At 52.4% G+C, this 15,343-nt stretch overlaps 1 pseudogene; it reads right to left on the bottom strand.

Annotated features, from left to right (window-relative positions):
• Nucleotides 1–12,992: 12,992 nt before the first annotated feature.
• Nucleotides 12,993–13,085, bottom strand: LOC144108916 (U6 spliceosomal RNA; annotated as a pseudogene).
• Nucleotides 13,086–15,343: the final 2,258 nt, after the last annotated feature.

The following is a 15,343-nucleotide window of genomic DNA, read 5'->3' as shown; positions in this document are numbered from 1 at the left end:
CCAACATTTCGATCTGACCTGAAGACTCGAAAGTTTCTCATTGAAAATGATTTATGCGGTGATAACCACGTTTCTTGTAAAAGTACAATATCAAGCTTATGCTTGTGAATAAGTATGTCTAGATTTGGAAGAGAAGACAAGACGGAACGGCAATTCTATTGTAACACTTTGATACCTTCAATGATTATTGAACAATTAAAGAGGCCGAAACCGCCTCTTTAAGGATATCAACATGGGGATGAGGTTTTGGGTGGTCCTTTTTTAGCTTTTATCTGTGGAGTACTAGAATTAGATGGTGATGAGGAAGCACGGCGCTTCTGCATAGGGCGCGACATTTCGACATCTGTTGTGCAGATGTCACTGCGACATTCACTGCTAGGAACAGAGATGTGATGTGGGACCTGGGGAGCATCAGAAGGTGATGTAGAGCGGCTAGCACTAGCTGCAGAAGCTGAAACAGATGCAGGCGTTGCTGCCAGGACGGGTGTTGATGGTGACGCAGACTGAACTGCAACAAACTGAGCCAACGCCTCAGAGAAAGTGTTTAGCATTCGCTCAACCACATTATGAAGAGCTTTTTCTTCTGTGGTCACAATTGAGGCAGTCAAGTTAGACTCAATGTCCCCAACAGGAGCGCGCACACGACTAGCATATGAATCTTTTGTTCTGTTAAGAACAGCGTAAGCAGCGGCTCTTGAGCACCGCTTCTCTTTGATAATGTCTAACAAGCTACGATCTTCACTACGTTTTGCGCAGTTGGCATCATCAGCTAAGTGACTGTTGCTGCAGAGGCAACAATGAGGCTGCTCTGAGGCGCAGTTATCAGCAGAATGACCTTTTCCACATAAACGGCAGTGGGTCTCCGACTTGCATGCTTTGCCGCTATGCCCGAACCGCCAACAGTTGGTGCATTGAAGAGGGTGGGGTTCTAGAGGGCCCACACGGTATACAATCTGCCAGATTTTCAGTTCAGCAGGGCAGAAAGAGCCAGCAAAAGTTGTTATTACAGACTCAGTTGCAACGCGCGAGCCGTTTACCTCTCTACTGGAGCGGTAGACTGAAAAGACCCCAACGCCTGCATCCTGACATTCCTGTAGAAGTTCTTGCGGGGACGATGCTGGGTTAACACCTCTTACGATACCCTTGACACATGCAAGCTGTTCGGGAGTGAATGCTTTCACCGGCAGCGAGCTGAAAATTGTGCACTTAAGCAAGTCTGCAACACAAGCGATGTCCGAGGACTTGCACACAATTCCTCGACGGCCAAATGGACGCACCTCAGAGATCTGCAGGTATTGGGCAGTCAATGATCTTAGCTCCTATTGAATTAGTTTTGGGGATTTCATTTTGATCTCACCCTCACTGATTGGGACGATAGCCACGGGAACCGCATCAATACCATTTTTGTGGAAGGACTCAAGTGGCAGGCTTTGGGCTGGCAAGATGGCAAACCAAGCTGCCGACCCCTCCACCTGGGGAGGTCAACGACATCTCTCAGCAAAACGCGCTCTCAGGTTCACATGAACTGCGTCTTAAACAACGCCTTGGCCAACACCCCCCCAACGTAGTACGGGCTCACCAAGGAGGAACAAGCCGGAACCACCAGTGATGCAGAAAACAGCAGCCGCCAGCAAAAACACGTCAGCAAGTCCGCTTCGCTTCGCTGTCTCGATCACTTCTTCTTCTTCTCCTCAAGTAATATGGCACATACCCACTGACATATAATATAATAATAATATAATATAATATAAAATAATAATATAATATAATTTAATATAAAGTAATATGGCACATATCCACCTCACGTTCATTAGTCCTGGAAATGGCGTAACGAATTGGTTGACAGTTGAAAGCAGCACTTCAAGTGATCATATACCTATTCATATTGATATCATATGTCGTGTTACTCCGGCGCCTTCTCAGTTGCGGTCACATGTAAATTATGACAGATTTCAGACGGCGTTGCGCTCTGCTCTTGCTCCAGTGTCTAACATCGCCGAGGTCCACCAGTCAGCAAGCATATGTCTGGCTATTGAGGAAAGCCGTAAAAAGTCGGAGTTCCTGGTGAGGCCAACAAAAGGTAATTCTTCTAACTGGTGGAATGCGGACTGTACAAGAGATTACAGGCGGAGGAAGGCAGCATGGAAAAAGCTTCTTCATAACCAATGTCCGAATAACTGGAGTGATTAAAAATTTATTGCAGCCACCTTTAAACGCACAGTTTCTCGTGCAAAGGAAAATTATGACTCAGAACACTTCGATTATCTTTCAAAGGCGGGAAACCGACGTGCACTATTCGGTTTTCTACGGTCTAGGAAACAGCTCATGTCCTCTCATAATTTTCAGTCATTAGTTATGTCACCTATAGAAGCTATCCAGCCGGTTCAATTAATAGCCACAGGCCTGCAAAAGCGGTTCTCGTCTTTACTACCTATGCGACCATTGTTGTTTGCACCAGTCGTACCAAATTATAATGCCTCACAAGTAAATCTATCGGAGCTTTCACAAGTTGTCCAGAGATTGCCAGCTGCTGCTCCTGGCCCTGATGGTGTTACCACAAAGATGCTCAAGATTCTATTTGAAGTGTCTCCCAACTCCTTATTGCACCTAATAAACTACTCTCTCAAACACGCTTGGATACCGTCTGAGTGGAAGCTGTCCAAGGTGATCCCTTTACATAAAAATCTGGGTGGAGGCTATGAATTGGATAATATTAGGCCAATTTCTTTAACATCAAACGTGGTAAAGTTGATAGAAAGGTTGTTACTAATTCGGGTGTCAGCGATTGTGGACCGCAAAAGTATACTCAGCCCGTGCCAACTCGGTTTCCGGCCACGGTGTTCGATATGGAATGTACATGCTGATCTTGAGAGCAGAATTCTCCTTGCTCGTCGTCAACGCCTGGTCGCGGCTTTGGTTACGTTAGATGTCGCCAAAGCTTACGACATTGTAGAACACTCCATCCTGATACATAGGCTACAGTCTCTTCAATTTCCAGATTATATAGTTGCATGGATATCTGCATTTCTTCATAACAGGGAATTCTTTTGCGTCCATAATGGTGTTCATTCAGAGAGGTATAGACAAAGGCGAGGTGTACAGCAAGGAGCTGTTCTTTCTCCTGTGCTCTTTAATATTCTGTTAAGCTCAATTCCTCTCCACCGCCATGTACGCACTTACGTCTATGCGGACGACATTGCGTTTTTTGCTGCTGCGCCGGATATACGTTCTCTGTATGGTCTCTTGCAGTCATATTTGGATACACTTGAGCACTGGTTGAACGCATTACACCTGAAGTTAAATGTTGGCAAGTGCGCTATTTTTGTTTTCCTTCTATTCACTCCTGTAGTGGTCTCTCTCACTTGCCAGTTAAAAATAATACCGCAGGTTCAATCTCTAAAATACCTAGGGGTCATTCATGACAACAAACTCACCTGGCGACCTCACATTGACCATGTCGCGGCGAAAGGGGCTCGTGCCGTGGGCATGTTACGGAGATTTTGTCATCACCGGTACGGCATGCGCAGAGATGCGCTATTAATGATCTACATAATGTATGTCAGGCCAATTTTAGAATTTGGGTCAGTGTTGTTTTCAGGCTCAGCTACATATAAACTTTGCCCTCTCGTCCTTTTAGAGAGGGAAGCACTTCGCATGTGCCTCGGTCTTCCAAAATTTGTGGCTATCAATGTGCTGTACCTTGAAGCCCGCATTCCGTCTCTCTTATCACGACTTCAATTTTTAACTGTGCAAACTTACCTCAGGATCTATGAATCCCATTTCCCCCGTTCCCAAAGCATTTTCTGTTCTCAGCCGACCTCCTTTTTTGGTGTCCCCTGGTCTCGTTTCAATTCCCCTCAGGTAGTGTTTGTGCAAGGATTACTTCAGCCTTTAGATGTAAACATTTATGATATCCTTCCTGCGCTTCGGAATGGGCCCACTATCCACATTGTTTTCGACGACATATTCCAAAAAATGCAAAACTTTTGCCACCGAGTATTCTAAATGGTCTTCTAGAAGATCATCTGAGGACCCTACCTACAGATATAGCAATAGCCACTCATGCATCGCAATGCAATAAAAAAGCAGGTGTGGGAATATTTTTCTCGCATTTAGACTGGTCCTTTTCTCTGCGCCTTCCAGATTTCACCCCTATTTTTCAAGCAGAGTTTCTAGCAGTTGTACTTGCTCTACGCAAGCTATGCCCTTCTATTACAGCAGTTGCAGTAATTACTGATTCTTTATCTTTGTGTTCGTCCCTCGCTGCACAGGTTGACGGTCCCATTTTATCAACTTTCTTATCCCTACTTCCTCCGCATTTGAGCCTTGTTCATTTCGTATGGGTTCCCGGCCACAGCAGTGTGACAGTTAATGAGATTGCTGATAATCTCGCAAAGGCTTCCCTCAGCTGCCCAGTGTTGCCAATCATGCTTGCTACAGCCTACATTACAGCATCTAGATTTCGGCGACGTGCGTTTTTAAGCACTTTTATAATCGGCGGATTATGAGCACCCTAAATATTATTGGAACAGGAAAATTTGTTGCTCACGGCAGCTTGAAGTATCACTGACGAGGCTGCGCTGCTGCATCCCTCCTCTAAATTTCTATTTACACAAGTTGGGTTTGGCGCTCTCTCCCCTTTGTGCATTTTGCCGTGAGCCAGAATCTATTGAACATTTTTGGCTGTATTGTCGCCGATTCAACTCACTGAGAAAAAGGTTGCTGGAGGAGCCCTTGCAGCATCTTGGCCTTAGTTTGAGCAGCCCGCTCTTGCTATCATTTGGCGCCACCACATTTGGGTTCAGCCACAGATCTGTTTGCACCGCTGTTCAAAATTTCCTGATAGAATCTCACCGACTGCCTTGCTAAGTGTTCCAACCTTTTCTTTTCTATCAATTATTACATTTTGACTAAATCAATAATATTTAATCCCTCCCTATATTATTATTCTTAAAAGTTTAAAATCAAAACACACCCCTTTTCTGTTGAAGACGAAAAATTCACCGGTGTTGCGCTCCCACGTGCTTTTCCTTTTTGTTAACTGCGTTCAGGTGAATAGCCAAGCGATTCTTGGCCGATCCCCCAGTGTGGGTATGTGCCATCTTTTGATAGGCTAACAACCACAACAACAACATACCCACTTCTTCAATCACTACACTTCACTTCTCCGCATTTCAACACACAGCCGGTCAGAACGGTTTCCTCTTCCTCTTCACTCCGCCACGTCGGCTCAAGCTTTAACCTTGAATAAAGGCGCATCTAGTGAATAAACTCTTCCGATGCTGAAGTCTCCGCGCTTTCACTACATATATCCTGGCCCAACAGATCTAGGTCATCAGCAATTTTTGCTTACGACCTCCACATGAAAACTCAACCGTAATCGAATCCGACCGCGGCGGCAGCCTATCGATGGAGGCGAAACGCAAAGGCTCCCGTCTTCTGTGCGATATCAGTGGACGTTAAAGATACCCAGGTGGTCGGAATTATTTCGGAGCCCGCCACTATGGCACCTCTTCCTTTCTTCTTTCACTCCCTCATTCATCCCTTCCCTTACGGCGCAGTTCAGGTGTCCGCTGATATGTGAGACAAATACTGCGCCATTTCCTCCCCCCCCCCCCAAAAAAATTTATTTAATCTTTACAGCGAAACAGACAGAAGAAAAAGAACGTGCTTCGCATTGTATGCAGGCGCCGTTATCATACGTTATGCGGTTTGCACTTCAAACGAGGGCTTCGAATGACGTCAACCCCTTTCGAAGCAGCTGCAAACCTGTTTACCGGAAGGCTTCGGAGGGTGTTCCTATTGTCACATGACCTTTATTATCCCTCATGTGGCTTTGATGCTTTTTTCTTGTTTTTTTAATGAAAACGAGTACTGAGTGGTATGTCTAATCTTGATTTTAAAGGAGACCTACGCTTTATTTATATTTTATTTTTAAAATTTATTTTATTTACTTTATATATTTTATTTTTAATTTTGGTATATATATTTCTGTTTATTTTTTGTATCTACCTATTTATGTTTTATATTACCACCGCTGTATGATCAATATGACATACGATTTCTACGCTGTTGAGTGCATTTCCACTCGTAGTAGCATTCAACTTTTAGCCTGGCGTTTTTTGCTTACGACGCCGACGACACGAAAATTTCCTTCCATGATAGAGGTATACAGCTTCGCTGTAAACAGATCCCCCGGTGGTAGAAATGAATCCGGTTGCCTCCACTACGGCATGCATTGCATCCTTTATTCTATCACTTCTTTCTTCATCCAATTCTTACGGCGCTTTTCGTCTGTACACCGAGATGTGAGACCGATACTGCGCCATTTCCTTCTTCAAACACCAACTTTCAGTTTCTGCGGGTTTTTTTAGCTCTCTGCTCCTTTGGACGCTGGGCCTAAGGCTTCGCGGCGCTGCGGGGTCTCCCCATGGAGGCCACAGACACCGTGAACTAGCGAAGGCCTGTGTTCGGCGGTGACAATGAGCAACGCAGGGCAGGTGGCTCACGCTCACGATCACGGAGACGAACGCCATCCAGAGCAATGTCGTCCAGCACCATTCGGCGAATGCAGGCCGAGATCGCTGTCCTGCGGGACACGGTGAGGTGCCTGACGGCGGCGCTCATCACCACCTCGGAGAACCTCGAGTCCGTCATCGGGACCTTGGACGTGCCGCCGGCGGACCCACGCGTTCTAGCTTTCAGAGACGCCTTGGCGCTCGCTCACCAGACGCAGAACTCCATGGCGGCTCCCTCCCCGCCATTTCTGGCCACCCCTGCGCTTTCTGCCGCCTATGCTACACCTGGGAAACCGGCTGTGATGCCCTCTCCCCCTGATGCTGCTGCTGCGGGCTCCCCGCGGACAACTGCAGCCGTGGGAGCATGTGCACCCTGATGGACGAGCCTGTTCTCAGGAAACGGCGCCGCTCAACGGGGTCCAAGGAGGAGAGAGACTCGGAAACCAAAAGGGACATTGCGGTGGCCAAGCGGGAAGTTCGAAGCCCCCCCCACTCCCCCACCGTCACTGTTCCCTTTCCCTCCACACTCGAACGAGCAGGGCCTGCCCAGCACAAGCCCCATGGAGACCACCTCCAGCCTTCTGCTGATGCTGCTGCTGTTGCTCCTGGGGCGACGGCGTCCGGAAGAAAGCCGGGTGCGACCTCACCAAATCCCGCCGCACGAGACCAGGCTGCGGCTGGGGCTTCGTCTGCTGGCAGCGAGAGCGCCCAACACCGCGGCGCGCCGCAGCAATGCGCCGGCGAACGGGGGCATCGCCTTCACCAGGGAACAGGGCTGGGAGTTGGCCGAGGAGATCAGATCCCGCCCGGGCGTCCTCGCCGTCCGAGCAAATATGCGGCGGAATGTGGTAGCAGTGGACGCGGGCAGCAGCGGTGCTCTCCAGGCTCTGCTAGCCACAGCCATCATCCACGGCGTGCCTGTCTGCGCCAAGGAGCCTCCTCCTCGGAACCAAAAATCCGGCCTGGTCTTCGGTGTGGACGGGCACAGGACGGCGGAGGAGCTGCTAGCGGCGGCGGAGTCAACAGTGCCGATGGTGTCGGCGTCTCTCTCAGGCAGCACACTCTCTCTCCGTTTTGCGGCGCCGACACCCCTGGTATTCATCACCATATTCAAGCGTAGGCTCGCGGTCCGCCCCTGCCGTCCCCGGCCGCATCAGTGTGCCAAGTGCGCCAGCCTGGGGCATGCCACTGAGGAGTGTCGTGCTCCTGACCGATACACGCGCTGCGGCGGGCCGCACGAGCTTGGTACCTGCGCTAGCAAGCCCCGCTGCATTAACTGCGGGGGACGGTACGCAGCCATTGCCCCAGCGTGCCCGCACTGGAAGCGAGAGCCTCACGTCGCCACTTTAAAGGCCAAATACATGGTACCGATGTCCAGGCGGGTTGTCCGAGCCGTCGTCCAGGCTGAAACAGCGGCTGCAACCCAGCAACATCAGCAGACGCCGCGCGCGCTTTCTTATGCGCAGGCCGTCAGGTGAACACCTCAGCAGCAGCACCCACCGAAGCAACGACAGCGCCGGCAGCGGCAGCGGCGATCCGGTTGCCCGGCGTCCCGTGCAGCGCGGCCCGAGCCTTCGGACGCTTCTCATGGTCAGCCCCCTGATGCACGAGACACGGAGATCACGCGCATAAAGCTGGCGTTGCGCGCCCTCAGCGCACTTTTCCCAGAGGGCACCGATGGACAACGAGCTTCCCTAGAAGCAGCGGATGCTCCCGCACAGTTAAGCTAGCATGACGGCTAGCCGCTGGACTCCCTCCTGCATACCATCCATCCTGCACTGGAACGTGTTCTCACTTGCGGCGCGGTACACCGACATGCGAGTTCACATCGCACAGGATTCGCCGGAAGTTATCGCGCTGCAGGAGACGTATACGTTTAGTCGGGGACAAAAGTCTGTGGACCACGTGTTCCACAAACGAAGCCGATAGTCGTGCGATTATCCGGCAGCTGGAGATCATATTTGTGGAGGTGAAAGTAAAAATCTTGTCGTTTTAGCTTCGTAATTGTGGTCTCCAACTGCCGGGTAATAGCAGAGCTATCGGCTTCGTTTGTGGAACGCGTTGTCCAGAGACTTTTGTCCCCGACTGTACGTTCACATGACGGGGAGCCCCAGATGCGGCTACCTCGCTCAATTGCCTACCACTCCGCCACCACGTGCGAGGAACCCACCTGTGCCGCAGTGCCCTGTTGTGTCATATCTCATCGCCCCGGGAAATCAAGGTGCGCGATATAAGTGCGGCGGGACGTCCAGCACACCGTCGTCGGCTCGGCGGCGGCGATATCTGACGCCCAGAAGTGCGTGGAGGTGTCAGTGCGCGTCGGTGGTGTTGACACGTCGGTGGCCAGTGTTTATGTGCGTCCAGCTGTCGTGTGGAACGCGCTGTGTTTTCGTGCTGTGTCTTCCTGCTGTGCCCCGCGCCAAATCATCTGTGGTGATTTTAATGCCCACCATAGTGCGTGGGGCAGTGCGGCGCCACTCCGCGCATGGAGAGGACCTGCACGACGCAGCAACGCAGCTCGGACTGACCCCGTTGAACACCGGCGAGCCCACATTTCGACGACGCGGAACAACCAGCTCCTGCATCGACGCTGCTTTCGCAACAAGAGGCATCAAGGCGACATGGCGCCGATCACCATCTCTCTTTGGCTCGGATCATTACTCCATCCTAATTGAACCCACTGCGTTGGAGGCGCGCCCCAAACGTGCCTACTCCATTACCAACTGGAGTGCGTTCAGGCGGGCGGTCGACGAGGCGCGGCCACTGGCGTAGATTTCTTTTCAAGTCTAGTTCAAAGCGCTGTCGCAGCCACCCAACGAGCAGAGGAAATGGCAGGGCACCCCACACCTGATATGAAGCTGCTCAATCTGTGCGAGAAGAGAGATCGCGCAGAGCGACGGGCGCGACGGACTGACAGAGCCGCCAAATGGACTGTCTAGAACCGCTTGGACGCCGAAGCGCCCGCCACGCCAACAAGCTATACCGCCGGCAGTGGGCTTCACTATGCCAAAGGATGGAGGAAGATGTCAGCTCGCGGAGGCTGTTTGACACCCTGCAACGCATCACCGAACCAGAGGCAAACCGTCAACAGCTGGCCGCCCTCGCAATCTCCAGCGGGCTCAGCTTTGTAGAGTTGGTAGAGCGGTTTGCCGATCGATTCGTGCGGCCCAGCCCCGCAAACGCAGCTAACATTGCTGTTCTTGAGAGCCCCAGAAGCGACGCCAGTCCCTCGCCCGTCGCCTCGGAAGGTCTATGTGATGCGCCGTTCACCGCGGCGGCACTGAACAATGCGCTGCAGCGCTGCCGCCGCCGCTCGGCGCCCGGACCGGACGGGGTGACATACCAGATGCTGCGAAACCTGGATGCGCAGCAACGACAGATCTTCCAGCAGCAGATAAACCTGGTGTGGGAAAGCGGGGAGCTACCGGAGGATTGGCGAACCGTGGTCGTTTGTCCCATCCGAAAGGCAGTGCGCCCACTTACGGAGCTGAGCGGATACCGGCCAGTGGCATTAACATCGGCGGCAGGTAAGCTCATGGAGCATATGGCGTTGCAGCGTCTGAACGAGCGGGCTGTGGAGGCTGAATTGTTTAACGAGACACAGATGGGTTTCCGTGGGATGCGGTGCACGGCTGATTCTATATCGGACGTTGTTACAGCGCTGGAGCATGCCAGAGCGGCAGACCAGGCTGCGCTGCTGCTACTACTGGACGTCTCGGGCGCTTTTGACAACGTTCACCGCACACCAATTCTCGCGGTGCTTGAGGGGGCCAGTGTGAGCGGGCGCCTTTTGCGATACGTTCATGGCTTCCTGAGCGGGCGCACCATGAGCGTACGAGTAGGGGGTAAGCTCTACAAGTCTCGCCCGGTGGACGTGTGCGTGACGCAGGGTTCTGTCTTATCACCATTTCAGTTTAATGTGGCCATGTCGGTGGTGCCGGCCTTCCTCCCCGCGAGCGGCCGACACCATGTGTACATGTCCATATGTGCAGACAACATAGCTCTGTGGTGCCGGGGACCGCCGGTCGAGGCGTTCCGCGTGCGGGGGTGCCTTCAGGAAGCCCTGACCGCAATCGACGCCAGCTTGCGCGGCCTTGGTCTGTCGCTGAGCGCGGACAAATCGGTGGCCATGGCCTGCGTTTCGCGCTGACGCGCGCACCTTGCGCCACTGTCATTGGACGAGACTCCGATTCCTTGGCGTAAATCGGGGCGGTTCCTTGGCCTGTACATCGACTGGCGCGTTTCCTTCCGCCCCGCAGCGACCAAGGCCTGTCTGCAGATAAACAGGATCACCGCCGCCGTGCACATGCTCACCGCTCGAGGCCAGGGCATCTCCCAGCAAGCCGCGCTGCGGCTATACAATGCCGCAGCTTTAGGGGCGGTGCTCTTTGCGCTGCCGCTCGTCACGGTTCGCAAGCCGTGCTGGTAGAAACTCGAGCTCCAGCACCGCAAGTCCCTGCGCGGGTGCCTAGGCCTGCCCAAAAACGCGCAGTGCGCCGCAACGGTGGCCGAGGCAGGAGCGTGGCCACTTGAGCTGCAAGCAGCGCGCAGGGTACTGAACCACATCGACCGGCTTCACCGCGCACCGGACGGTGGCTCGCTGCTGCAGCGTATGCGCTCGCACCCGCGCTCACGAATTGGCGCGGCGCTGCTCGAGTGTTAGCAATTGACACAAGGCCCACCCCCCTACGGCTCCTGCGCGCCCTAGCCTGCTGCCTCTGAGGTGCAGCGAGAGATCGTCGGCATTGCTAGAAAGCGGAGCACACCCCTCTGTGCTGTGCAGCAGCTGGCCAGAGCCATCATACACGAGGAGCTGCAGGACCATCTCCTCGTGTACACCGACGGCTCAGTGTTCCTCGACGGCTTCTTCCTTGCTGCTGCGGCTACCATCCCCGCCCTGCGATTGCACAGCCAGCAACACGCAACCTTCCTGGGCTCCTCCACCACTGCGGAGTTGAAGGGGAACCGGCTCGGGCTGGACCTGCTGCTCACCCTCGGCCCTCCCCCGCCCAGGAGTGCTTTGCTGTGCGACTCCTGCGCCGCCCTCAACCGCCTGCAATCGAACGGCCGCGGTACCCCACTAGTGCAGGAAATTCGCTCGCGCATCGAGTGCATCCCGCAGTGAGGATGCGCCGTGCGTGCACAGTGGGTGCCCGGTCACTGCGGCATCGCCGGCAACAAAGATGCTGACGACCTCGCAACCGCTGCACACCAACTACCTGCCAGCGATCTGCCCCTTGCGTTGAAGGACGTGCGTGCGGTCATCCACGACCATCTACGAAAGCAGCACCCCGACCCACGCATCGCAGGAGGTTATCGCATCGACAGTATCACCGCCTGTCGCGCACTTACACGGTCACAACGTGCAATGATGCTCCGCGCGCGCATTGGCTGCGTGTAGCCCGGGGAACGACGGGTGCGTCACGGAATCGCAACGAGTGACATGTGTGACGGATGCGGTGCAGTGGAAACACTAGAACACCTGCTCCTTCATTGTGCAGCGTTCGCCGATGCTCGTCGCGATATGCTAGCGGCCTATAGGGTGCAGGGCATACTAGCAGACTCCTTCAAGACGTTATTGTGGCCGCAGGGCAGTGCGCACAGTCTTGAGCGAACTTTGGTGAGCCTCTGTGCATTCCTCGAACACACGGGATTGACGTCCCGTCTGTTCTCCGTCAGGTAGTTATACGGAGTGACCGAACGCTGCGCGAGTTCCGCCTTGAACGATTAATAACTGGACGCCCCACTCCAGTTTTAGCCAACACAGTGTTGTGCGTGTGTGATATTTAATTGCTCTAAAATGAACTAATCACACGCACAACCTGGACACATTTATTATTGTGTAAATAGTATGTACATATTACTTCTGCCCCTATCCTCTCTTTCTGTCCCCTCACCTCTTTCATTTCATTTCTCCATTCTGCCTGCTATCCTTTATTTCCGCTGCCCCAGCTCAGGTGGTTCGGTATCGATCGATGGCAGTCCCGTCGCGGTGGCTCAGTGGTTAGGGCGCTCGACTGCTGATTCGGAGTTCCCGGGTTCGAACCCGCCCGCGGCGGCTGCGTTTTTATGGAGGAAAAACGCTTAGGCGCCCGTGTGCTGTGCGATGTCAGTGCAAATTAATGATCCCCAGGTGGTCAAAATTATTCCAGAGCCCTCCACTACGGTACCCATTCTTCCTTTCTTCTTTCACTCCCTCCTATATCCCTTCCCTTACGGCGCGGTTAAGGTGTCCAAAGATATATGAGACAGATACTGCGCCATTTCCTTTCCCCCAAAACCAATTATTATTATTATCGATGGCAGATGCCGTGGCTAGCAAAAATTTTGTCGTTCCTTTTTACTATTATTTCAGAAGAAAACCGCTACTAAATTTCGACCATGTGGGGATATTTACCGTGCACTGACTTCGCACAGCACATATGCGCCTTTTGTGTTTCGCCCGTATGTAGTGTGACTGAACTCAGTGCACTGAAAAGAAAATCATTTTTTAGATCTCATTTTCGCAGGGGCCATGCTAATCTTCTCTGTATTATTCAAATTTTAGTGCATGGACTTTGGAAGTACTCCACCATTCGGATCCACAAAAACAACGTTGATATTTCTGAAGCTAAAGCTTCACTATGTTAGGTAAAGCTGATTTGGCCGCGCGTTGCCGGTTGACCATCAAGTGAGCCAGAGGTCAAGTGTGGCTATAGGTCTTACCATATGTTCTCCACTATGGTGTCGCATCACTTGACCTTTGATTCTTGACCTTTGACGTTGACCTTTGACCTTTATATTCGTCGGTAGAGGACGGTAGACAACGCCGCAGCGTTCGTTGGGTGACCGACCTTTCTCAATCAACCATTAATATATCTGCCACCTGCCAGGGCGCAGACCGGGAGCGCTGCCTTTCTAGTGTGTGGAACGCGCTCGTTACAGACGGCAAGCCCTGTCTACTTCTCGGACACACCACAGCTTTCGATCTCTAACTGGGTTCAGAAGTATTTCAACCGTAGCTAATTATTTGTTATGCCTCACACATATTCTATTCATTTTTGTTCGACTAAGGATTTCATGGGACGCGTCGGGAGGAACTTCGGAATTGAATACCGAAGAGGTTGTGAAATATTTTCGCAATGGCCATGTCTAAGTTTTTTGTCTAAACTTGCGCTTTTTCTTCCCTTGTATATAGACACGTTTGTCAGCGGAGGCTAATTGCAGCGGCTCTATTCGCGGTGCAACGCTGCTATATAAACATGTAAGGGTTGTGAATTGCATAGGTGGAGAAACGATGTTGAGTAAAAGCCGTGAACTGTATCTGCGAAATATGTCGAAAGTTCCCTCCCATACCTTGACAATTGCCACCAAACCCTAAGGTGTGTCCTCCAGGCACAAACTCTACCATCCAATTACATTAAGCCTTGCTACCACCAACCCCTTCAGCACCCTCTACAACTACCGTACCTTCACCCTCGCCCATAGCTTAGTGCAATGCCCGGCGTGTGAGCAGTTGGGTTAATGTCGCTATCGCCCCTTCCTCTTCTCCAACCGAACTCTCCCTTCAGCTCCGATTCTATCTTAGGCGTTAAAATGAGATCCTAGCCAGTAAAATTCAACAACAAGAGACAAAACAGGACGGGCCACTCAGAGCCCATGCCCGAATCTGAGCCAGCTGAGCAGGATGATTATGCCTTGGGCTCCTCCGGCCTGACCAGCGTTTCGCGGCGGCCGGTCGGCACCGTGGTGGCCTAGCTGCCTACTGTGGAGTGCCGTAGAGGCATTCTAGAGATCAAGGTTGAGGCTTTCCAGGGAAAAATTCTGGAAGCGATGCAACGGAAGGTTTCCTTGGGCAGGTGGCCAGACTTCGTGAAGCAGCCTATCAAGAAAGGATCCTTGCACAGTTAATAATAATAGGTTTTTGGGGAAATGAAATGGCGCAGTATATGTCTGAACTTTCGTTGGATACCTAAACCGCGCCGTAAGGGAAGGGATAAAGGAGGGAGTGAAAGAAGAAAGGAAGAAAGAGGTGCCGTAGAGGAGGGCTCCGGAATAATTTCGACCACCTGGGGATCTTTAACATGCACTCACATCGCAGAGCACACGGGCGACTTAGCGTTGTGCCTCCATAAAAATGCAGCCGCCGCGGTCGGGTTCAAACCTGGGAATTCCGGATCAGTAGCCGAGTACGCTAACCACTAAGCCACCGCGGCGGGTCCTTGCGCGGTTAACAGAACGAATTTTGTGCAAGCTGAAGGTAAAGGCGGCATCTCACCCTCCTGGGCCGCAGGAAGAGGCACGAAGGAAGGTCGTGTGCATCCCATATCCACACAGTGTCTCACATCGTCTCAAGAAGATCGCTGCGCAGCAGAATGTGCAGGTGGAGTTCTCCGGCGAACATAGAGTTGGGAAGATATGCGCCGCAGTTCACAGGAAGCTGGAGCCAGCCTCTTCCAGAAAAGATTTCTGGCAGTGCACAGTGCCTCACGCAGAAAAATGAATAACTGAAAAAAAGGCGTCGTGCATAAGGTTCTTGTGCCTTGCGGAACGATATGTTATGTGGTGGTGGTGAAAAGAATTTATCTATATATAGAGAGAGATAGACCGGGAGAGGCCCCTAGTGGGTCTCGCCTCCTACTATAGAAGGCGCAGTCCCTCATTCCGGGACCCCGTTGGTCCTGACTGCTGCGCAGGTCCGCCGAACCAGGGCCTGTTTGGCCCATAGTTCCTGGCAGCCGAGCAGAGTCGCCTCCTAGACCTCTCGGGTAGGGGAAGGGGTGATGAGGGGAGAGAAGGATTTTGCCTGCATGCCCAAACCATGTGAAAGGTGTCGGCCACCTCCC

This window comes from Amblyomma americanum, chromosome 10 (assembly GCF_052857255.1).
Source record: "Amblyomma americanum isolate KBUSLIRL-KWMA chromosome 10, ASM5285725v1, whole genome shotgun sequence".
In the NCBI taxonomy this organism is placed as follows: Eukaryota; Metazoa; Arthropoda; class Arachnida; order Ixodida; family Ixodidae; genus Amblyomma; species Amblyomma americanum.
Note: the sequence above shows the minus strand (reverse complement) of the source record. Positions and strands in the feature narration are given on the sequence as shown.